This window comes from Ochotona curzoniae, unplaced genomic scaffold, assembly GCF_017591425.1.
Source record: "Ochotona curzoniae isolate NIBS_2020 unplaced genomic scaffold, NIBS_Ocur_1.0 contig_2321, whole genome shotgun sequence".
In the NCBI taxonomy this organism is placed as follows: domain Eukaryota; kingdom Metazoa; phylum Chordata; class Mammalia; order Lagomorpha; family Ochotonidae; genus Ochotona; species Ochotona curzoniae.
In genome coordinates, this window is record NW_024465421.1 from 17,980,526 (window position 1) to 18,003,388 (window position 22,863).

General features: G+C 53.2%; 1 protein-coding gene across 1 annotated transcript in view; it reads left to right on the forward strand.

The window, feature by feature from the left end:
• The first annotated feature begins 16,518 nt into the window (after positions 1-16,518).
• Positions 16,519-22,863, forward strand: part of ZC3H7A (zinc finger CCCH-type containing 7A) — a 41,139-nt gene continuing 34,794 nt past the window's right edge. The window contains exon 1 of the mRNA XM_040973323.1: positions 16,519-16,588. The gene's annotated coding sequence lies outside the window, so the exon portion shown is untranslated. The remainder of the gene's footprint in view (positions 16,589-22,863) is intronic.

The following is a 22,863-nucleotide window of genomic DNA, read 5'->3' on the forward strand; positions in this document are numbered from 1 at the left end:
GGAAGGAGCTGAGACTGAAATTCAGGTATGCTGGTGTGGGTGCCCTAAATGGCTCTCAAACTAATATGCCAAATGCCAACTCCATTTCCCCACAAACTTTAAAGTCCCCACAGCAGGAGTAGCTCAAGACACAATTGTTCCTGCTCAGCCCCTAATTCTCACCTGTGGATTTTTTTTTCCTTCCCTTTAACCACCGCAGCAAGCTCACGCCATGTTCCAGACCGTCCGGGTCTTACACCCCAGGATCAGGCTGCTGCGGAGGCAGGAGGAGGCGAGATGCATGACTCTTCCGGAGTGCATGGTCGTCACCTGCCTGGGATGCCTGATGGTCACGCTGGGAGCCATGGTCCTTCTCTGCGGCCCCTCCGACCCTGGGGCCTTCCCTGCCGGCACAGTCATGATAGTCATTGGCACCTGCTGTACGCTCTCCCCGGCTCTGGTGGCCCTCTGCCAGAGCAGGCAGAGCAGGCACAGATCCAGGCCACGGAGACTCCTGGTGGACAGACGGAAGGGGAGAGCCCGTGGCCATGCTGAGCGGCTGGTGGTCGCCAGCACCTACCTGTAGCTGCGACCGGAGCCGCCCTCACACCGTGGGGCCCTGGGAACTTTTAAGTCTCCTGAGCATCTCTTGTTTGTTTGGGTTTTTTTCTTTTTAGCAACGCAATAAAATTTGCATTCTAAAAGTGTTTTCTGATCATGAAAATAATTTGGGGGAAAATTTCACAGAGTGACAGAGACTGCTCGGGTCTGGTGCTTATTTCTTAAACATCTTCCCTTAGGCAGGCTGGGCCAGAAGCCTAGAACTCAACACATGGCGGGACAGGGGACAGGGGTCACCTTTTGTCTCGCATGGTGTATGTTGACAGGAACCTGGATCAGAGAGTCAGGACTCAAACCCGGGGACTCTGAGAAGGGCCACCGGGGTTCGCAGCAGTGTGAGCTTCGCTCTGCTGTGAGGTTTACTATCTGCCAGAAATACACCACCAGCCAGGAGAGGGAGGCCAGTGAAACCCACAGGTGGCAGGTGCAGGCTTCCTGAGAGTGAGCTTGTGGTCCCTTTTGCCAACTGTCCTCTTCCCCTCTTTTCTAAAGAATCCACATGACAAGCATCTCTTAAACGCTCACTGATGTGTCAAAGTTGTTGCTGCTTCAGCCCAGCTTGGCAGCCTAGTGACTTGCCTTGCCTTGCGTGACAGGATCCCATATGGGCACTGGTTCGTATCCTGGGTGCTCCACTTCCCTGCCAGCTCCCTGCTTATAGCGTGGGAAAGCAGTCGAGGACGGCCCAAAGCCTTGGGACCCTGCACCTGCATGGGAGACCCGGAAGAGGCTCCTGGCTTCTGGCTCAGCTCTCTGACCATTGCAGCCACTTGGGGCGTGAATATCGGATGGAAGACTTTGCTCTGTCGCTCCTCCTCTCTCTATATTTGACATTCCAATAAAAATAAATCTTAAAAAAAAAAAAGAGAGAGATTGGTATTTAGCCCAGCAGTTAGGGTGGCAGTATCCCACAGCACAGTCTGATACTCCACTCCTAACTGCAGCTGTCCTACTTCCCTGCCAACACCAGGGGGCAGTGGTGACGGCTTCTGCCGAGTGCTCCTGCCACCTGGGTGGAAGACAGTGCTGCCCTCCAGCCCAGTGCGGCCTCAGCAGCCGTGGGCATTTGAGACGGGAATCCTCCGATGGCAGCTCATGTACTTGCGCTTTAAAAAGAAAACGTATTTTCTTTTAGAAAGCCAGGATATTATTGTGATGTGTCGATCTAGGAGGCTCGTCGGTCTCAGCTGAGGGGACTCCTGGTTACATTCATTCCGGGTACTTGGTGAGGTGTCTGCTCAGTGGGAGCGGCACTGGATTCCTGTGTGAGAAAGTCTAAAGCGTCTTCACTGACATTGTGCTCTGCAGCTCCCACTGCCGTGGCTCCCGTGGCTCTCTGAGCATCTGCCGTCTAGAGAACACGCTCCATCTAGTGGGAGACTTCACGGCGGTCCAGGCATGCCATTCCTGCTGACTACCGTCTTATAACTTGTGATCTGTCACTTCTGCTTACACCTTGGCACCATCTGGGCAGGTTTTAAAACTCACCCTCCAAGCCTTGCCCAAACCAAAACCCCAGAGATTTCTGAACTGATGGTCAGGAAAGAGATCCAGGCTATTTTTTTTTTAATCTTGTTTTTTTAAAAAAATTTATTTTTATTGGAAAGTCAGATATACTTAGAGAAGGAGAGAAAGAAAGGAAGATTCACTCCCCAAGTGACCACAATGGCCAGGAGCCTCTTCCTGGTCTCCCACGTGGGTGCAGGATCCCAAGGTTTTGGGCCATCCTTGACTGCTTTCTCAGGTCACAAGCAGGGAGCTGGATGGAAAATGGGGCCTCCCTTATCAGAACTAGTGCCCCCATATGGGATCCTGGTGCATGTAAGGCAAGTACTTTAGCCACTAGGCTACTGCACTGGGCCCCCAGTTTATTTTCAAAGGCTCTCGAGTTGATTCAACTGTGCATGCAGGGTGGAGAACTAGTGACAGAGGAAGGAACACAGTGAGGGGCCAGTGAAGACATCACGGGATGAGGTGAAGTCATGATGCTTGCTATTAGCTTGCTGTCAGCTTCCAAATGGACGGCTGAGTACTCCCCGCCGATCGTGTGCGTGGTGCTCTTGACGAGCCCTGGGGAGGCACTCATCACCATTAATTACATCTCATCTGAGGCTCGACACCAGCGTCCTCTGAGAAGCCACGCTGCTTGGAAAGAACAGGCAGGAGTATTCCTTATAACTCCTTGCTTTGGTTGGAAAGCCTGCTGACAGATGTGTCGAAATTGCTCCTTCTTGAAGATTTTTTTTTGAAAGATTAATTTTTATTGGAAAGGTAGATTTAGAGAGAGGAGTCAGAAAGATCTTCCATCCACTGATTTACTGCCCAAATGGCCACACCAGCTGCAGCTGACGAGATACGAAGCCAGGAGCCAGGAGCTTCTTCTAGGTTTTCCTTGCAGGTACGGGCTCCCACGGCTCTGCTGCTTTTCCGGGCCACAAACGGGAGATTATTGGAAGTGGAGTAGTCAGGACATGAACCTGTGCCCATATGGCATTCCAGCCCTTGAAGGTAGAGGATTAACCAGTAGAGCCATCATGCCAGCCCCACTTGGAAGATTATTTTACACAGAGTATAAGTAAAGACAGAATGTGTTTTTAAATGGTGCTCATTTGTTTCAAATATTCATTTTATTTAACATGCACATATCAAATTAAGAATGTTTGGGGGCCAGCATTGTGGCCCAGTGGGTGAAACCTCTGCTTGCACACCTGCATTCCGTGTGAGTGCTGGCTCCATACCTGACTTGTCTACGTTCCTTCCAGCTCCCTAACGGATCTGGGAAAGTAACAGAGGATGGCCCAAGTGCTTGGGTCCCCACACCCTCATGGGAGATCTGGACAGACTATCAGAATCCTGGTTCACTCCCCAAACGACCTAAACAGGGGGCTGGGCCAGCTTGAAGCCAAGAGCCTGGAGCCTCTGCCGGATCTCCCACGTGGGTACAGGGACTCAAGCACGTGGGCCATCCTCTGCTGCTTTCCTAGGTGAGTTAGCAGGGAGCTGGACTGGCAGTGGAGCAGCCGGACCAGGAACCCATGCCAGTCCTACAGGTGGTAGCTTATTGGCTCTTCCACAATGCTCAGCATGTGGGCAACAGAGACTCAAACACTCGAGCCTCCCAGAGGCACTGGTAGGACGTGAACCAGGGCACTGCAATATGGAGTGCAGGTGTCCCAACTGGCGTTTCAGCCACCGGGCCATAATAAACGTATTCCATCAATTCTGTTCTCTAAGAGTCTTTGAAAGCAGCCTGCATGCAAAATCCTCATATGAGCTTTTTCTTTTTTTCAGACTCTGACTTGAAAAGATTTATCTCAAAGGCAACAATTTCACGTTTGATGAGTGCATTCCACTGTAAGTTCATCATGCTAAGCCATGTGTCTGTGCCTGGCATAGCCTCTCTCTGCTGGCTCTGTGTGTGTTTTGTAATACAGGGCTGACTTATACTAGAGAGTATGTGTTAATTTCATATGAGGCTTCCATGATAATGCATGGCTAGGAAGAATTTGATGGTAAAATCTTTTGCCACTGAAAAGCTAGTTAAACTTGGGGGGGGGGTGGTAATAGAACCACCATTCTATTAATTTTAGAACAGAACTGCTGTCCTGAAGTCTCCCTGGGGTTCCCTACACTGGAGGCTAATCCAGGGGGTCCATGTTACACCCCGGTATCAGGAGGCAGCTAACCGTGGCTTTGTCGTAGGAACTTATGGCACAGTTTCTTACGGTTTTGAGGATTGTTTGCGAAGGAAAAAATGCCAGAATGTCATTTCCCCTACCCACTTTAAAAATATTTATTTACTTTTATTGGGAAGGCAGATCAGATTTACTTGCTATGCCAGCATTCTCGTCCTGATGCCAACTTTTTGTTGTGACTTTAGAATATTGGGCTAGGGCCCAACATGATAATCTAGTGGCTAAAGTCCTCACCTTGCATCTGCCGGGATCCCATGTGGGTGCTGGTTCTGATCCCAGCTGCTCCACTTCCCATCCAACTCCCAACCTGTGGCCTGGGAAAGCAGTCGAGGTCAGCCCAAATCTTTGAGCCCTGCACCCACGAGGGAGATCCAGAAGAGGCTTCTGGCTCCTGGCTTTGGATCAGCTCAGTTCCGGCCACTGCAGCCACTTGGGGAATGAGCCAGTGGATGAAAGATCTCTGTCTCTCTCTGGAAATCTACCTTTCCAATAAAAGAAAAACAAAGAACAACAACAACAAAACTCTTTCTAAAAAAGAGAACATTAGGCTAAATACATAATGATCTCTCCTCACTTTCAGGCAAAGGTTCTGAGTTGCATTTAAACACAATGTGAGCCCAAGTGAGAAAGGAGTTTTCTGGTCCCTCTTTTCTCTGTCTAACCTGTAACCAGGATTGTTCTTACCGTGACATCCCCAGCAAATCCACGCCATGGATGGGAACGCGCAGCCTCGTGCCTGGAGGATACGGCCACCAAGAACCATGGTGCAGAAGCCCCTTCACGTCCGATACCAGGGGCCCCTCATCCTCATGGGCCTGGGCTTATTGACTCTGGCCACTGGAACGGCAGTCACCATTGGAGTCTTGGAAAGCAGAATCGTGTACCTTGGTCTGACCCTCATCGCTCTGGGTGTTCTTCTGGTTATTGCCGGGAGTGTGTTTGCGTGCATCACACACTCAAGGTTCCGGAGCGCTTCTGGAGCTCATGGTCAGGCTGAGAACATTCACCTGCTGTGGTATCAGACGCCGGCTCAAACACCTTGCATAGAGGCCAGCACGTGGCTGTGACCCGGACGCCCACATGAATGCCCCAGGCCTCCCGCTTAGGCTGGAAATACAGTTCTGAAACCTGCAGTGCCGTAGGTCTGCCTGTGTCCCTCTCTGCACTGGTCACTTTCTCTTACAGAAGCCAGCGCTGCTGTACAGCAAGCTGGCATACTCCACAGTTCCCTTTATCTTTTCTGTATGTCAACCAAGGCGCACAAGAATGCTCTTTAAAAAGCCTTATTTTTGATGATGTTTATATAGTTGAGAAGGATGCATACCGTGTGGACCACTGATTACAGCGGAAAGGGTTCGGGAATAGGGGAACGTGGATGACACCATTGCTTCCCACCTCCTCTTCCTCTTTCTGTGTCTGGGGCCGGGGGAGAGAAGGGGAGAGGGCCACACCCAGCATCCTAACTGCATCAGTACCAGGGATGGGGGACAGTCACCTGATGTCATCCCAGGATCCCCAAAGTGGAGCATGCTCTGCGGGTTCTGCTCAAGCATCTCAATAGTTCTGAAGTGCTGTTGGTTTCCATTGCTGCAAGGCCTAGGAAATCCTTCCACGGTCCATTGGCTGACAGTCTACTTCAGAGTCCTCATTCATCCAAATATCTGCTGTCAACACTTGGCTGGGAGAGTTGTCCAATTTGTTTTGCCCTCTGTCCTGTACTATGGTACCCGATGTCCTCTGCAGACCCCAGTGGACTGCCATAGCCACCATGTGCATCTGGGCATGCTGTCCACTGTACTGTCTTCAGCAACTGCAGAGGGCCAGTTCTGACACATCCACTCCACTGTCAGAGCACAGATACTGTGATTCTCCGCATGGTTGGAGTTCTGAGTCCAGCTGTTTAGTTAACTCCTGTGTGTACTATGCAGTATGGGGTCTGGCTGAGTCTGTCACCCACATCAACCTACACACATACTGGTGGTTGTAGTTGCTAGGTCAGTTCAACCACCAGACCCATCTCCTACACAAACCAATGGATGCTATGGCCCAACCCGATCCTACCCATCATAGTGGGAATTTCAGCCCAGTCAGAGTGACCCCTGATAGTCCCCACCAGTCCCGTCCCCCGCCGTGGCTCCTATGCATGATGGTATGTACAGCAGACTGGTCCAGTCTATCCCGTATCCCATTTGGCTTTTGTACATACCAATGGATGCTGCAGCCTAGCCCAGCCCAACCGACCCCACTGTCCAGCCCTCACTTACACTGGTGAGTGCTACTGCCTGCATAGCAAGGTCTACCCCCAGTCCTGGTTCTCACGCTCACTGGTGGGAGCTGTAGCCCATCAGGAGAGATGCGCAGTTTCTCTCTTGGGCCCACTCCCAGCCCCAAATCTTGCACTTCCCAGGTGGTTCTGCAGTCTAGCTTGACAGGACTTGCCCCCCATCCCCAGCACTTGCCAGCTGATGCTGCAGCAAAGCCTGACCAGCCTGCCCTTACTCTGGCTCATGCATGGACCAGTGGATACAATTGGTTAGCCCAGCCTGGTTCTCCTATCCCAGCTCACATGCAGGCCAACGGGTATTGCAACCCTGCCTAGCCTGGTCTGTACCCTGTGCCAGTTCTCACACTCACCAACAGGAGCCCTGATCCAGCGGGGGATTCTTTGCTTCCCCTACAGAGCTTGCCACTCCCCCATCCCGAGGTCTTACGTGTGCTGGTGGGTTTGCAACCCAGTTTGGCATGGCCCACTTCACCTTGGCATTTGCCAGAGGTTGCTGTAGCCTGGTCTGGCCTGCCCCAGTTCCAGCTCATCCTGGTGGGTGCTGCAGCCTAACCAACCTGGATTGCCCCTAGTCCCGGCCCTAATGGGAACTGGCTAGTTTTGCCACCCAACCTGGCCTGTCTTGCACCTTGTCCTGGTTCTCACATCCGCCAGTGGGTGTTACGAACTGGTCCAGCCTGGCCCACCCCCAGGGCCGACCCACTCATGTGCAGGAATGTGGTCCAGCCTGGCCCACCCCCAGAGCCGACCCACTCATGTGCAGGGATGTACTATAACCTGGCCCGGTCTAGACTGCTGCTAGTCTTGACTGTTGCACTCACCTGCAGAGACTGCGTCAAGACATAGGAGTTCTCCAGTTCCCCTAGCGGGTTGCTTCCCAGTGTACACCTGTGGGTGCTTGGCCCAGCGTGACTTAGTGCACCTCCTATCCTGGCAGGAACTGCAGCCTTGCCCAAAAAAAGGCTCTCTATTTTTTTTTTAAAGATGTACTTATTTGTTTTGAAAGGCAGAGTTGCAGAGACTTATAGAGTTAATTCTGCAAGTGGCCACAATGGCCAGCGCTGGGACAGGGCAAAGCCAGGAGCTTCAACTGGGTCTCCTAAATGAGTGGTAGGGGCCCAAGCAGTTGGGCCACCATTTTGCTGCTTTCCCAGGCCATTAGCAGAGAGCTGGATGGGAAGTGGAGCAGCCGGGACATAGATTGGTGCCCATATGGGAGATCCTGGCATATGCAAGGCAAGGATTCAGCCACCAGGCTATTGTGCCAGGCCCCAAAAATAGACTTTGAAGTAGATAACAATGGCAGGCAGTCCCCCTGGGGTGCTATGAATGCTTCTGTGGCTTATCAGACTCACATCTGCCTACTACATGGGGTAGCCAGTGAGCTTGGACCAATTGTGAAAGACCATCAAATGTTTAGAATAATCAGAAACAGACCACATATGACACCCACCAATGAGCTGGAGAAGGCGATTCTGTTCTCCTCGCGGTGCCTTGCACGGCAGCTGCTCTGTCCTCGCGGTGCCTTGCACGGCAGCTCCCTCACCTAACGTCAGTGCTGCGAAGCCCCCCAGTCACGTTGATTGTGGCTGTGAGAACCTCAGACTACACGGACGAGTACGGCTTGTTCTGGATCATTGCGTAGCCTTCCACTTCCTCTAAACCCAGTGATGGGGAACTGACACTGCTGAGCAACACTGCTTTTTAATCTGCACCAGACTTATACCACTGCCCATGACCCAGGCTTAAAGAAAAAGAAAGGGAGGGAAGGAAGGAGGGAGAGCGAGCCATCTGGTGCTCTGAGCCCTGTCTCTACCAGGTCAGAGACAGTTACTCAGCGTCTACATCGCACATGGGACTTCCTTGGACTTTTCTGGATAAGAACCGATGATTCCATCATTATCTTAAAAGAAAAAAATAAAGCTTTGAATAGCACCAAAGTACAGCCTACAGCTCCTAAACAAAAAAAAAAATGTCAACATGTGAACTGTGATTGCAGTTATAAGAATTAGCCACAGGGTGTCGCTAGTAGTCTGCCATGGAACTATACTTTTCCAAATCAACAACTGGCATTCACGGAGGGCCGGAATATTTTAAGAGATTAAGAATATAAACCGGTTATATTTACACAAAGGTCTTCTCACCCACCCCAGATTTTGAACACTGTATTCTATTATTTTTGGCGAGAGAAGGTCGGGGAGGGAGAGCACATAACACAGGGAAACAGTAGAAACAGGAACAGACGTCCCTGGAGGAACCTCCCTGGGGGAACCGCGGTGGCTTTCCGGGCACATTGCAGGGAGCTGGACCACAAGTACAGCTGCTGGGTTGAGAACAGGTGCCCATAGGGATGCTGTTGTTGTAGCAAGCAGCTAAGCTCGCTAAGCCACAACATGGGCTCCAGAATGAACATTTTCTTTTTTTAAATTTTATTTTTATTGGAAAGTCAGATAGACAAACAGGAGGAGAGACAGAGGCAGATCTTCTGTCCGTTGGCAGGAAGTTGACGGGGTCCGTGCCGGGCCCCAGAATGAACATTTTAACCTGAACAGATCCTCGAGCTTTGATAACTGTTTGTCAAGAACTCACTTAAAGGGGCCCGGCACAGTAGCCTAGTAGCTAAAGTCTTCCCCTTGCATGCACTGAGATCCCATAAGGGTGTTGGTCTGTATCCTGGCTGCTCCATTTCCCTTCCAGCTTTCTGCTTGTACCTCAGCTTGCAGCTAAGGATGGCCTTGGAACCCTGTACTGCATGGGAGACCCAGAAGTAGCTCCTGGCTCCTGGCTTCAGATTAGCTCAGCTCCAGCCATTGTGGCCACTTGGGAATCAAACCAGTGCACGGAAGATCTTTCTGTATATCTGGCTTTCCAATAAAAAGAAATAAATCCTAAAGGAAAAAAAAATTCTTTTAACCACCCTCATGGGTCAAATGTCTTTGACTGCTAGATTGGAGCAAACCCCCACGGCAGCAAGCCTGTTTTTGTTTGTAAACAATCCTAGCATGAGCCTCCTGGGCGTGCTCCCTGGCCTAGGCCATCTGCTAGTGGACTTTCCGGCCGGCTCTGCCTTTGTTATTGTTTGTCAGCCTCTGCTCTGATCCTGTCTGTCTCTGCTCCATTTCCTCCGGAGGTGACTGCTTCTCCTGCGCTGCCCGCTTAAGCACAGCAGCGTGCATAATCCTTAATAAGTGCTTGCTTTTCGGGCCTCATTATGAAAGGTCAGAATGAAAGCTCTGTCTCTGTGTGTCTCTCCAACTGTCTTTGAAGTTAAAATAAATCAATCTTTTAAAAAATTCATACCTGACATTTACAGCACAACCAGGCCATCACGATTTTGACCTAGCATTCCGCTGCCTCCATTCCTGTTTGCGGATGTCTTTAAAAGCCACGGATGTGAAATTTTGCCAGAGGCCATGCACGCCCAGGGAGCAGGGCAGCTGGGGCGGGTCTGTGTCAAGCGCATTTTGCAACGGGTGTGTTCTTGGAGCCAGTACTGCGGTCACCCAGGGGAGGACTCAGGCATTCTTTTTAATTTATGGTTTTGACACATTTCCTGATATCCTTGGCTCCCTGCCAAGTGACGTACACCGCTGAGTGAAATGGATGATCCTTGAGTCTGTTAAAAAAAAATGCATAATATTGTTGATTACTTGCATTAAAGGAGCCCCATGATAGTTGATTTAAATTAAGACAGAGAGTAGGTTTTAATTGGCAGACTGAGTGGCAATCTTCTGATTTCATGGAGTTTGTCATTTAGACGTCTCTGTAAGCGCATACATTAACACAGCAAGATTTGGTTGCCTTAGCCCATGCTTTTATACCCTTGGCATATTGTGCAGAGTGCTCTCAAGCCCACACCTGGAGCAGTCTTCATTCACACGTTAATTCTAACTGTCATACACGTAGGCACTACTGCTGGTGCATCGTGGCATCTGGCACGCTGCCCCAAATAACAGCTGGCATTTGTATTTGTTAGGCTGATGCATGAGGTCCCTGGGTTCTAGCCATGTCCCAGACATGAGTTCCAGAGGCTGGAGGCTGAAGAAAAGATGAGACATAGAAGCAGGTGCTGAGTGCAAGACGGAACATGTGCGAAATGGAGTTGGTACAGACACTTGGGACAGGGAAGCCAGGCAGGGCACTGGCCCTAGACCAGGAGCTGCCTGGGAATGAAGCTCCTTATTCTGTATACTAAATGTGCCAGCTCCCCAAGTGTAAGCAGAGAACTGTGTGATATGTTGTAGCCTGAAATTTAGCGTCCAGGCCAGGTAGAGACCTAAAGAAACCCATCGCAGGAGCTAAGCCTCGCTTCTCCCAGGCCTGCAATGCAGCACTGCTTCTAAGAATTACTGGGGGGCGGGAGAAGGCCCAGAGCCATAACCCAGTTGCTAAATCCTTGCCATGCATCTGCCAGGATTCCATATAGATGCTGGTTTGTGCCCCCATCTGCTCTACTTCTCATGCTCGTGGTCTGGGAAAGCAGTGGAGGACAGTCAAATCCTTGGGACCCTGTACTTGCATGGGAGACCTGGAAGAAACTCCTGGCTCCTGATTGGCTCAGCTCTGGCTGTTGCTGCCAATTTGGGGGAAAGATTTTTTTCTCTTGTCTCTCCTCCTCTCTGCATATCTGCCTTACTGCTCCCCACCACAACCCCCGCCCCGCAAAAAAGTCTTCCTATTGTTCGCCAGTATGTCCTTTTTTCTTGGATAGTTCCAGTCTTTTTTTTTTTTTTTAAGATTTATTTATTTTTATTGCAAAGTCAGATATACAGAGAGGAGGAGAGACAGACAGAAATATCTTCTGTCCGATGATTTACTGCCCAAGTGTCCGCAACAGCCCGTGCTGTGCTGATCTGGAGCCAGAAGCCAGGAACTTGTTTCTGGGTCTTCCATGCAGGTGCAGGGTCCCAAGGCTTTGGTCTGTCCTTGACTGTTTTCCCAGGTCACAAGCAGGGAGCTGGATGGGAAGCGGGGCTGTCAGGATTACAACCGGTGCCCATATGGGACCCTGGTGTGTTCAAGGTGAGGCCTTTAGCTGCTAGGCCACCATGCTGGGCCCAGTTCCAGTCTTTTGCCTTCTATAACGATCAGGAGGTAGTTTGCACTTAGCTGCACCTTGAAGATGAAGGGCAAGCAAGCAGCCCTGGGTGGAGTTCTTCACAAGCCATTTGTCAAAGCTCTCTGGGAGAGAGCGACAGTAGGAGGCCTTTGCTTATGTGTTCACCTGCTACCCTCAAGTGATTATTCTTGTACCTCAATGTACCTCGCATCCACATTCAGGGACTGTTTCTCAAGCAGCATTCCCAGGAACGTCTGAGGAGTGCACCTGGTGTGTGTGTGTGTGCGAACACGCGTACTCCCCATCCCAAAGATGGCTGCTGGGAGCTTTACTCCACTCATCAGAGAAGGGTAACTGCTTAGGGGACAGTCCTTGATGCTGAGTGCCTGCCACTGACAAGCGTGTTTCCTAACCCGCACCGCGCCTGGGCTACCATCATGCACCAGTCAAGGCTCTGAAAGGAATCTGCCTGGGGCCACCACGACCGGTAAGCAGTGAGTCAGCCCTGGTTCCCAGATTCCTTCTGCCACCTTGCTATTGACTTTAGACATCTTAAATGCGCTCTTGGTGTTCGTGTGAGGGCCTTGGATGAGAGAGTGAGGCGTTTATCACAATACGAAGCACTTTTTCCCTTGGGGCAAACAACATGCCACTATAAAGTGAAAAATCAGCCACTTTTGCAAAGTGTGCGTGCCGGTGTCGGTTGAGAACCTTACCAGAACTTTGTACATAAACCATAAAGATCACAGTCCTTGCCTAGGGAGCGGGAGCAGTTGCTAGAGACGCCCACAGAGCGAGGAGAAATCACCCCGATTTCCGATCGGGTGCCTGCAGAGGACACTCTAAGAAACTCCGCTCCGTGTCCAGGGGAGAAGCAAACCGACCCAACCTGACCTGCGCACACCGTCCTGCAGGTGAGGACGGCAGAGCCCCCAGGCTCGGCTGCAGTTCAAGGCGTGCCACCGGCCTGACTGCGTCACGGTGAGATACCGCACGTAGCGCAACCCACGGCAGCCACAGCTCGCGATGCTTCCTTGGATGGATAGCTCTCCCAGGAGCGGCCAGTAGCTTTGTCATAACAGCTGCGAATGCAGCTGAATAACCATCCATGAAACCGTAGGCCAAGGCCTATCCAAATCTTTATGACTTTTTATTTGTAAGGCAGGGAGAGAGAGACAGTGAGCGAGTTTGTGTTTCTACCCTTTGGTTCAATTCCCCAGTGCCTGCAAGAGCTGAGGCTGTGCCAAGGGCTCCGTCTGGAGTCTGGAACTCTCACAGAGATGGCAGGGATCCAAAACACTCGAGCCAGTACACGCTGCCCCTTCTCCCCTCCCCTGGGTGCTAACAGGAAGCTGGAATTGGGAGCAGACCTGGGACTCAAACGCAGGTATCCGGTACGGAATGTAGAACCCTGAGCACCATCTCTACCTGCTGTGCCAGATGCTCAGTCCCCTCGTTTCCGACAGAGGTGTCCGACGGGCAGCTGTGGGATCCACTATACCTTGAGCTTGGTTTGTTTGTAGCACATAGTGTTTTTCAGATTAAAAAAAAATAAGATTATTTCACTGAGCAGAGGAGGGGGATTTTATTATGATTATTATTTTATTATCTTTATTATTTTACTTGAAAGGCAGAGTTAGAGAAGACAGAGAATCCTCCATTTCGTGGTTCATTCCCTAGATGGCCACAATGGCCAGGGTTGCACCAGGCCAAAAAAGCAAAGAGCCAGGAGCTTTTTCTAGGTCTCCCATGTGGGTTCAGGGGCCCAAGGACTTGGGTCTTCTTCCACTGTTTTCCTAGCTGCGTTAGTAGGAAGAGAAAAGCAATAGCGCAGCTGGGACTCGAACATAGGATGCTGGCATCACATGCCGCAATGATACCACCGATTAAAAAAAAAAGAGATTTTTATTGGAAAGGCAGATATACACAGAGGAGAAGAGACAGAGAGGAAGATCTTCCATCCGCTGGTTCACTTCCCAAGTAGCTGCCAATAGTCAGAGCCAAGCTGATCCAAAGCCAGGAGCCTCTTCCTGGTTTCCCACATGGGTGCAGGGTCCAGAGTTTGAGCCGTCCTCGACTGCTTTCCTAGGTCACAAACAGGGAGCTGGATGGGAAGTGGGGCCACTGGGATTAAAACCGGTGCCCATATGGGATCTTGGTTCAAGGCAAGAACCTTAGCTGCTAGGCTATGGTGCCAGGCCTGCCAATCCCTCTGCTTTAGATTTATTTACCTTTTCTTTCTTTTTTTTTTTTTTTAAAGATTTATTTTTATTATTTTTTCATTGGAAAGGCGGATATACAGAGAGAGGAGAGAGAGAGGAAGATCTTCCGTCCGATGATTCACTCCCCAAGTGAGCGCAACGGGCCGATACTATGCCAATCCGAAGCCAGGAGCCTCTTCCGGGTCTCCCACGCGGGTGCAGGGTCCCAAAGCTTTGGGCCGTCCTCCACTGCTCTCCCAGGCCACAAGCAGGGAGCTGGAAGGGAAGCGGGGCTGCCGGGATTAGAACCGGCGCCCATATGGGATCCCGGGGTTGCAAGGCGAGGACTTAACCACTTGCGCCACCGCGCCGGGCCCGTATTTACCTTTTCAAAACAGCAGCTTTTTTAGGGCCAGTGCTGTGGCACAGCAAGTAAAGCCACTGCCTTCAACACTAGCATCTCATATAGGCACTGATTCGAGTTTTGGTTGCTCCACTTCCAATTCAACTCCCTACTAATGCACCTGGGCAAACACCAGAGGACAAGACAACTCCTTGAGCCCCTGCACCTGCATGGGAGACTGGAGGAAGCGCTTGTCCTCAGCCTGGCCCAGTCTGGGCCATTATGGCTATTTCAGGAATAAACCAGTAGATAGAAGATCAGTCTTTTCTATCTCCCTGTTTTTCAAATAATCTGTAAAAAAAATAAAATAAACAGGGAGTATTTCTGGACATTGCTTCCTGTTGCAGGCAGAATAATGAGTCCCCAAAGACGTCAACATCCTAACCTCAGGAACCTGTGTGACATCTCCTTATCAAGGAAAAGGATGAAATTAAGTCAGGGCTCTGGAGATGGATATGGGAAGGGGGACCAGTGAAGATGAGCCAGTTGAGTCCAGTGCGATCCAGGGGAAAGAGGGTGGCGGGAGAGACGGAGACATGACTAAGACGGAAAGGCAGAGACGCGCCTTGGTAGGCAGACTCAGCCAGTCCCGGCCGACTCTGAAGATGGAGCAAGGGGCCGGGAGCCGAGGAGTAAGGTGGCCTCTAGGAGCTGCCACAGGCGCCAGCACAGGCTCTTCCACAGCCTGCAGGTCAGACCCGCCAGCCCAGCCGGGTGTCTGCTGCTGTTTGTACTTCTGACCCCTCCAACCCTAAGATAATACATTCTTGTTAGTTTGTTACAGAAATCGCAGGAAGCCAGCAGAATCCGGTTCAGCTTCTCCTTGTACTGGGAGAGTAAACATCTACCTTCCCGACCTTGCAATGCCTGCAGGAGTACCCCATCTGCCTTCTTGGTGTGCCACTCCGTCACTTCCTTCCGTGGTGACCCTGACACCTGCCAGTGCTGGCCTTCACAGCCACCTGCCTTTAACTTGCTTTCCCCACCCCTCCTGCCCACCTTTCAGACTTTATTCCTGAGTTCCCTGAGACACCCATTGGAGATGTGTTTTGAGGGTGCTGGGCGCTGTTCTGGACACACACACACATGCCCAGAGGAGCCGCAGGCAATAGCACTCTGAGCCCGGCCAAGGTGGGGCCTTCAAAGAGGGTCTCCGAGGCTGGCGGAGCCCTTTGAGCCATGGCCAGATGATGAGCCTCGCCCCACCAGCTGGCCTTGACTTTGCTGGCATGATGGACTGAAATGCCAACCTCTGTCCAGGTCCTGACGCGGAAGCTCTGGTTGCCATGGTGACTGCAGGTGGCGTTGGGGACTTGAGAGAGGTCACCAAGGCTAAAGGAAGTCCTGGAGTGGGGTCCCCATCAAAGAGGACTCATGTCCTTCTAAGAAAAGAGCCTGGATTCATTCTGTCACACACACACAGGTTATGTGAGGAAACCATGAGAAAGCAACAAGGCCAACCAGAGGGTCCCAGCACAGCCCTGGTCTTGCCCTTCCAGCCCCCAGGGTTGTAAGAGAAGAAGTTGCTGGTCTTCAGAGCTGCCTGCATCGCAGGGTCCCTGGAGGAGCCACCTCCTGACTTCCCCTTCCGCCCCTTCTCTGCCCTAGGTCCTCTTAGAGAACTTGGGGGTACGTCACCTCGCAGCTCCCCATGGCGGCCTCACCCCTACTCCACAGCAGGTGGCCCGTCAGGATCGCTCAGGCACGTCTCATCTGCCATGGAGGCCTCTCCCTCCCACCCAGGTGCCAGGCTCCACCCGAGAGCCGAGGGGGTACACACCTGCCGCACCTGCATGGCAGTCACCTGCTCAGACCACTGCCCATCCCCGGTACAGCGACCTTCCCGCGGCTCCTACAGCCCCTCTCCTGTAACCTCCCGGGTAGACCAAGGGGCAGCTGGCTGAGACCCCCTAAGGGCCGGCGGGTCCACGCCTCGGCAGGGCCACACAGGTGCCAAGCCTGGCTGTGCGCAGAACTGGGTGGACCAAGCGGACGGCTCCGCACACCGGGACGTGGCCGTCGCTCCAGGGCCCCACGGAGGGGCCCCGGGGCGCACGTCCCAGCCGCCCATCCCGGCCCGTCCTCCAGCCCGCCCCGGTCGCCGCCCCCGGCCCGACGTGGCGTCGCCTGGTCCCCGGTCCGGCGCTGGCGGCGCAGCCAATGGCGGCGCGTCCCAGGCGCCGGGCGCGGCCTCCCGTCACTAGAGGGCGCTGCGGCGGGCGCCCTGGCTGCACGGCCGCCGCTGCCGCCGCCGCCGGTCGGGAGGGAAGCTGCGAGCCAGGCCAGGCCCCGCCGCCGGCACCCCGAGCCGCCGCGTCCCGCAGTCGGCCTGCGCCGTCCCCTCAGGTAGCGGTGGGCGCCGCCGGGGAGGGGCTCGTGCGCGCCGCCGCCTGCTCGTGCCCGCGCGCGCGCCGCCGCCGCCTGCTCGTGCCCGTGCGCGGCCGTTAACGGGCCGGGCGGCGGGGGAGGGGAGCCGGGGACCCCGGAAGCGGGGCCTGGCTGGGCGCGGGGCGCGGGGCGCGGGGCGCGGGGCGCGGGGCGCGGGGCGCGGGGCGCGGGGCGCGGGGCGCGGGGCGCGGGGCGCGGGGCGCGGGGCGCGGGGCGCGGGGCGCGGGGCGCGGGGGCCTGGTCCCCTCAGCCGCCGCCGCCTCCTCCCGCCGCGCCCCCGCCCCAGCCGCGACTCGGAGGACGGGCGGTCTGCTTTGCTTTTGGGTTATTTCACCCCAAACAGTGCTGGCCCCTCGTCTTCCTGCCTGCCGTGCCGATAGCGGGGACCCACTGGAGGGGTTCTGGGGTTTGGGGGCTCTGGGAGGAAGAGGGTGGGGAAGGATGCGCGCCGGGCGCTGGGCGCAGGGATGTAGGGCTAATACCTCAGGTTTATTTGTGAAATTAGCATTTTTGTTTTTAATGTTTTGTTTCTCCGGGCGCCCCTCTTGGCCGGGCCGCCTCCGACGTCCGGCGCCCGTTGTGGGGCGGCCTCCCTTGCCGGGGGCCGGGGGTCCCCGGAGCTGTCAGTGCGCTTCCGGCTCGCCTGGAGGGGTTCGCAGGGGTGTGGCCGGGGCCGGGGGTGTGGGTGGATGGGTGGCGCCTGTGGGTGTGTTTTCCCGGGGTTTAGGGGGGCACTGTTGGTGGGGTGGGTGGGGTGTCTCCCCGAACGCAGGATCTGCGCCATCCACCGAGGGGCGCCCTCCCGCACGCCCAGGCCTGTGTGGCCCCCGGGTTGACGTGTCAGGCCGCGGGTCCCCGGGCTCACCCTGAATGCCTCGGTGCACGTGGAACAGCTGCGGTTGGGGCAGGCTGGCTGAGGGCAGCGAGGTGCGCCTCTGATGGGCCCACCTGGCAGTTTCAAATGGCATGGCCGCCTGGCATTCGGCTTCCATTGGACAGCTCTCAAGTGAGCCACGAGGGGGAGGGGCGGCCGGCTGGCATGCAGGCTGCTGTCACACGTGACCTCTGGTCTGGGGTCTCTCAACCCCACCCCACCCCCGCAGCCCTTGCTGGGAGTTGCTGTAAGGTGTGGGAAAGGGGGAGTGTGTGCGGAGGGGGAGAAAGGGGGTCTGTCCTAATTTACAGGATAATTCCCCAAATGGTCCTTTCTTTGGTTGAGGTTGGGCTCAGAATGAGATGATGTAAGTTGTGGAGACTGGGTGTTGTGTGTGTGTGTGTGTGTGTGTGTGTGTGTGTGTGTGTGTGTTGGACCCAGTTGATTTTCTGACAGCAAGTGAGTTCCTCCTGCCCTGTTATGGAGTTGCAGAGGAGAAACAGGTCTTCCATCCGCTGGTTCACTGACCCAAATGTCTGCTAAGCCAGGAGCCAGAAGCTTTTTCCGGGTTTCCCATGTGGGCGCAGGGTCCCAAGGACTTGGCCATCCTCTGCTCCTTGCTGAGCTGATTCAGCAGGGAGCTGGATGGGAAGTGGAGCAGCCAGGACTTGAACTGGTGCCCATATGGTATGTCAATGCCTCTTGTAGCGACTTTACCTGCTATACCATAGCACAAGTGCCGGCCCCTCTCTGTAGTATCTTGGAATGATTTTTGTTTTACTTTTAGTGAAACCACTTTTTTCTCCAGAATTTTAGAACTATTTCTTATTATTCTTTTAAAGATTTAGTTATTGGACCCGGTGCAATAGCCTAGTGGCTAAGATCCTCACCTTGCATGTGCAGGGATCCCATATGGACACTGGTTCTGATCCTGGCTGCCCTTCTTCCCATCAGCTCCCTGCTTGTAGCCTGGGAAAGCAGCCGAGGATAGCCCAAAGCCTTAGGACCCTGCACCCATGTGGGAGAACCAGAGGAATCTTCTGGCTCCTGGCCTCAGATCGGCTAAGCTCTGGTCTCACTTTCCAATAAAAGAATAAATAAAATCTTTTTTTAAGATTTATTTTTATTTTTATTGGAAAGGCATATATACAGAGAGGAGAGACAGAGAGGAAGATCTTTCGTCCGATGATTCACTCCCCAAGTGGCCGCAACAGCCAGTACTGAGCCAATCCGAAGCCAAGAGCCTCTTCCGGGTCTCCCATGCAGGTGCAGGGTCCCAAGGCTTTGGGCCGTCCTCAACTGCTTTCCCGGGCCACAGGCAGCGAGCTGGATGGGAAGCGGGGCTGCTGGGATTAGAACTGGTGCCTATATGGGATCCCGGGCGTGCAAGGCGAGGACCTTAACCACTGCGCCACCGCGCCGGGCCTAATAAATAAAATCTTAAAAAAGCTTATTTACCTATTTGAAAGAGCTACAGAAAGAAGGAGAAACATCTGTTTCATGCACTGTTTGTTAGATGGCCACAGTGTCCAGGGCTGAGCAAGGCCAGAAGCCAGGAGCCAGGAGCCTCCTCAGGCGTCTTTCTTTCGTTATCTTCGCAGGTGCATCAGAGGTATGAGGTGTGGGACCCGTACTTTGGCACAGGTCAAACCGCAGTATGAGATTGGCATCCCATTTGGTGCCAATTTGAGCTCCTGTTGCTTTGCTTCTGATCCAGCTCCCTGCTCAGGTGCCTGGGGAAGGCTGTGGAAGAGGCCCAGGTGCTTGGGTCCCTGGCACCCAGGTGGGAAGGTGGGGATGGAGCTGCTGGTTCCTGATTCCAGCTTGGCCCAGCCCTGGCTGTTATGGCTATTGGGGGAGGAAAGGAGCAGGTCAGAGATCTCTCTCTTCTCTCTAGCTCTGCTTTTCAAATTGAAAAAATGTGAGTTTTTATAAATCTGTAGGAAACTTTAATATTTGGGGGGAGAGGGAAATGCTAATTTGTAATCTCAAAGTTGTAAAATTAGTGCTAATGATAATACATACAAGTGAGGTGAATGTCTTTGCTATAAAGAGCTTGCATAGTCTAATGAGGCTTCATTCTAACAAGAACCTCTGTTTTGCATCTTGTTAGAGTTTCACCAGGGTGTTTTGTGTTAACTGATCTCAGATGACTCCTGAAGGCTCAGCAGCTGTGTGATAGGATGGGAAGAGGAAGGGAGAAAGTTTGTTTCACAAATGGAAACATAGCAACTTTGTATTTTATGAAACAGCCCGAATTTGGAGGAGGCAGCAGTGTCCTGGGCTCGGATATTAGGAGGCGGACCCTCTCCCAGGTCCTGGCTCACAGTATCGCTTGGAGTGACCTCAGACAGACTCGCCCGGGAGGTTTGAGGTGAAAAGTTGAGTTCTTCCTGTACTAAATGCACCTGTTCCCTGTCAGCCACCTGGGCCCTGTAGGAGGCTCTTGGCAGATGTATTTTACTGGATCTGAAAATAATGACCATATCCCCGTGCACAGTTGCTTTGAAGGGGAAAGAGACCCTGCCAAGACCGGAAATGACCTTGTTAATGTTCAGCCCAGTCCTTCTCTTGTAAAGGGAGTTGGGGGAAAACTGCTGCCTCCTGTTTGGTCAGGCTGTAACAGTGTTTCCTTGCCTGGCTCCCCCTTACAGGGTGGGCGTGGCGTCCAGGTCTGGGTTAGTGTTGCCTGCTGCTCCCCCGGTTGGTACATTGTTGCAGGCCGAGGTCATCGGTGATGATTCTCCAGGTCCCAGGCTGCAGCCTGGGGATAGATCTTGTGCAGATTGGATAGGACAATTTCACTGGAAACCCAGGGATACTTTTTCCCACTGAGAAAAAGTGGGTCTGTTGTGGGGCAGCAGGTACAGCATTCTATAGGGGCACAGCTTTGCATCCCAGTTGCTGTGCCTGTTGATGAACCAGGGAAAGCAGCAGAGGACAGCCCGAGTGCTTGGAGCCCCTGCTGCTCACATGGGAAGCCTGGACAAAGTACCAGGCTTCAGGCTTTGGCCCTGCCCAGTCCTGTGGTTTCTGCCATCTGGGAAGTGACCCAGCGAGTGGAAGAGTCTGTCTCTTTCTCTCTGCAACTCTACCTTTCAAATGAGTAAATCTTCAAAAGACAAAAAACGCGCTGTGTCAGGTGACCCCTTAACTGCGGTCTCCGGATCCTGCCTGTGCTGGGTGGGGAACTCTGTGTAGTGTCAGAGACGTGCGTCTAGAGGCGTTGTGTTTGGCTGAGTGCGTTCCCTGGAAGGTTCTGTTGTGCCGGTTTTTGAAACCCCCAGATAATCGTCAAGCCTGAAGTCAGTGCTGAGGCAAAAAGGTGGTTTATTCAGGTTAGCCTAGGTAACCCAGCGACCTCCCCCAGCCCAGCATGGCTGGGCGGGGGAGGGGCAGCCGCAGCAGAGGCTGCAAGGATCCACAAGGAGGACAAAAGAAGCGCGAGCCAGAAGAGCCAAGGGAAGGGGCCGAGAGCCCAAGCCCCCCAGTTCTTATACATCTTAGGCTATTAATTATACAGTCATGACTTAGCAGGCTTCTATTGGTGGGTTTGAAACAAGCAACTTTTAAAAAGTACAAATTGATAAGCTATTGGGCTGTGAATCTTATCAAACACCAGGTACCTCCTTCCTGAGGAGTGGTCTGCCTATGTGACCTGCCAGGTGTCCTGCCGGGTGTCACGTAGACTATCAGGCCTGAGGTTCACACAGCCCCCAGCCAAGCCATTAAGGCAGAATCACAAAAGGCAGAAAACGCCTAGGTTCTTCAGTTCCACGGAGTGGTATCTTCACTGCCGTGTCTTCTGCATTGTGCCAGAATCTTCTGTTTCACTGAGTAGCTTTAAATGGTCGCCCTCAAGTGTGTCTGTGTGTTTACTTGTGTACACCCCTCCCCAGCGTGTGCGTCGTTTGCTCCTCAGTGGCCTGAAAGTGCTCACCTGTTTGCCAGAGCCCAACCCGGCCACCTGACACAGGTGTTCGCCTCTCCCGGGCGTCCCAGGCATGTAGGCCTCAGGATGGCGAGGTCTGAGAGCTTGGGCTTGCTGCCCGGCTTTGAAATCCAGCTCGGCCACTTGCTTCCCAGCCTGGTGATCCCCACCACTTGGGTCACTTTGTTTCAGTTCCCTCTAGATCTTCTGTCTTAAGGTTACAAAGAGGATTAAGTGACTTCCTGCTTGCAGAGGGCTTAGCCCTGGCCTGGCAGCAGAGTGTGCGTGTCCACCCTTTGTGGAACTGGGCAGCTGTGGCAGTCTTATTCTTGACTTGGTGTCTTAAGACAACCTTCAGCCCATCCGGCACGCTGTCGTGGAAGGCCACCGGCTCGCAGTGGTGACAGACCAGTCCCAGACCTGAAGGCAGTGAGCTGCTCCGTGGCTGAGTGAATGGTTGAGATCCCAGGTGCCTTTCATCCTTACGTAACTTCTGTCTGAGGAATGAGCTTCAAATCAGCTGATAAAGATGGTATTCCAGCTCACTGGAGCTCAGTTAATTTCATGACATTTTGATTTAAATGAGTTCCTTGCCTGTAAATCTGCTGTTCCATGCTTCCCCTGCCCCTTGTGATTTGAGAAGAGGTGGTCCGCCTCGGAGAGCCCCTTACTTGGAGAGTTTTGGGTTTCCTCTCTGTTTCTGCCACCTATGAGTCCCTCTGTTTTGAAGAATTGATTTCTTCTCCGGGTTCCCAAAGGGTGGAGGCCACGCCCGCCGATGGCCCTCTCTGCACTTAGTGCTTGGTTCTGGTCATTTTCCTCTGTCACGCTTGTCCGGTGGACAGTCTGAACAGTTTCTGACTCCTGGGCTTCTGAACTCGGTGGGAAGCATTCTCTTTACACCTGACCGCTTCTTTCATTCCTCCTCTCCAATGTTTGTTGGCCTGGCCTTGGGTGCTGTCCTGCAGTCAGGACCAGGACAAGGCAGCTGTAAAGCTGTGAGAGTGGGATCTGGGGAGGGAAGGCCCTCGGAGGGGACATTGAGGCCCTGGGAGCCGGGGGAGGAGGAGCCAGCTCCCTGAAGAGGTGTGAACTGCACTTTGGGCAGAGGACACAGCAAGCATAGAATGCTTGACCTTCCCGGGACCGCAGAAGGCTGCTGTGGACCTGGGGCATAGCGCTGGGCGGGTGTGGGGAGGGGGTCGGAGAAGCTGTGGTAAGGAGGTAAAGATTTGTTCCAGGTATCTTTGGAGGCCACTGCAGGATTTTAAGTATAATGCCTGATTTTGTGTGGGTGTGCTTTAAAGATATCTTTATGTTTAATTAAAAAAATATTTATTTGAAAGGCAGGGTTACAGAGAGAGGAGAGACAGAGGGAAAGAGCTTCTGTCTGCTGGATCACTCCCGAAATGGGCTGCAAGTGTCAGG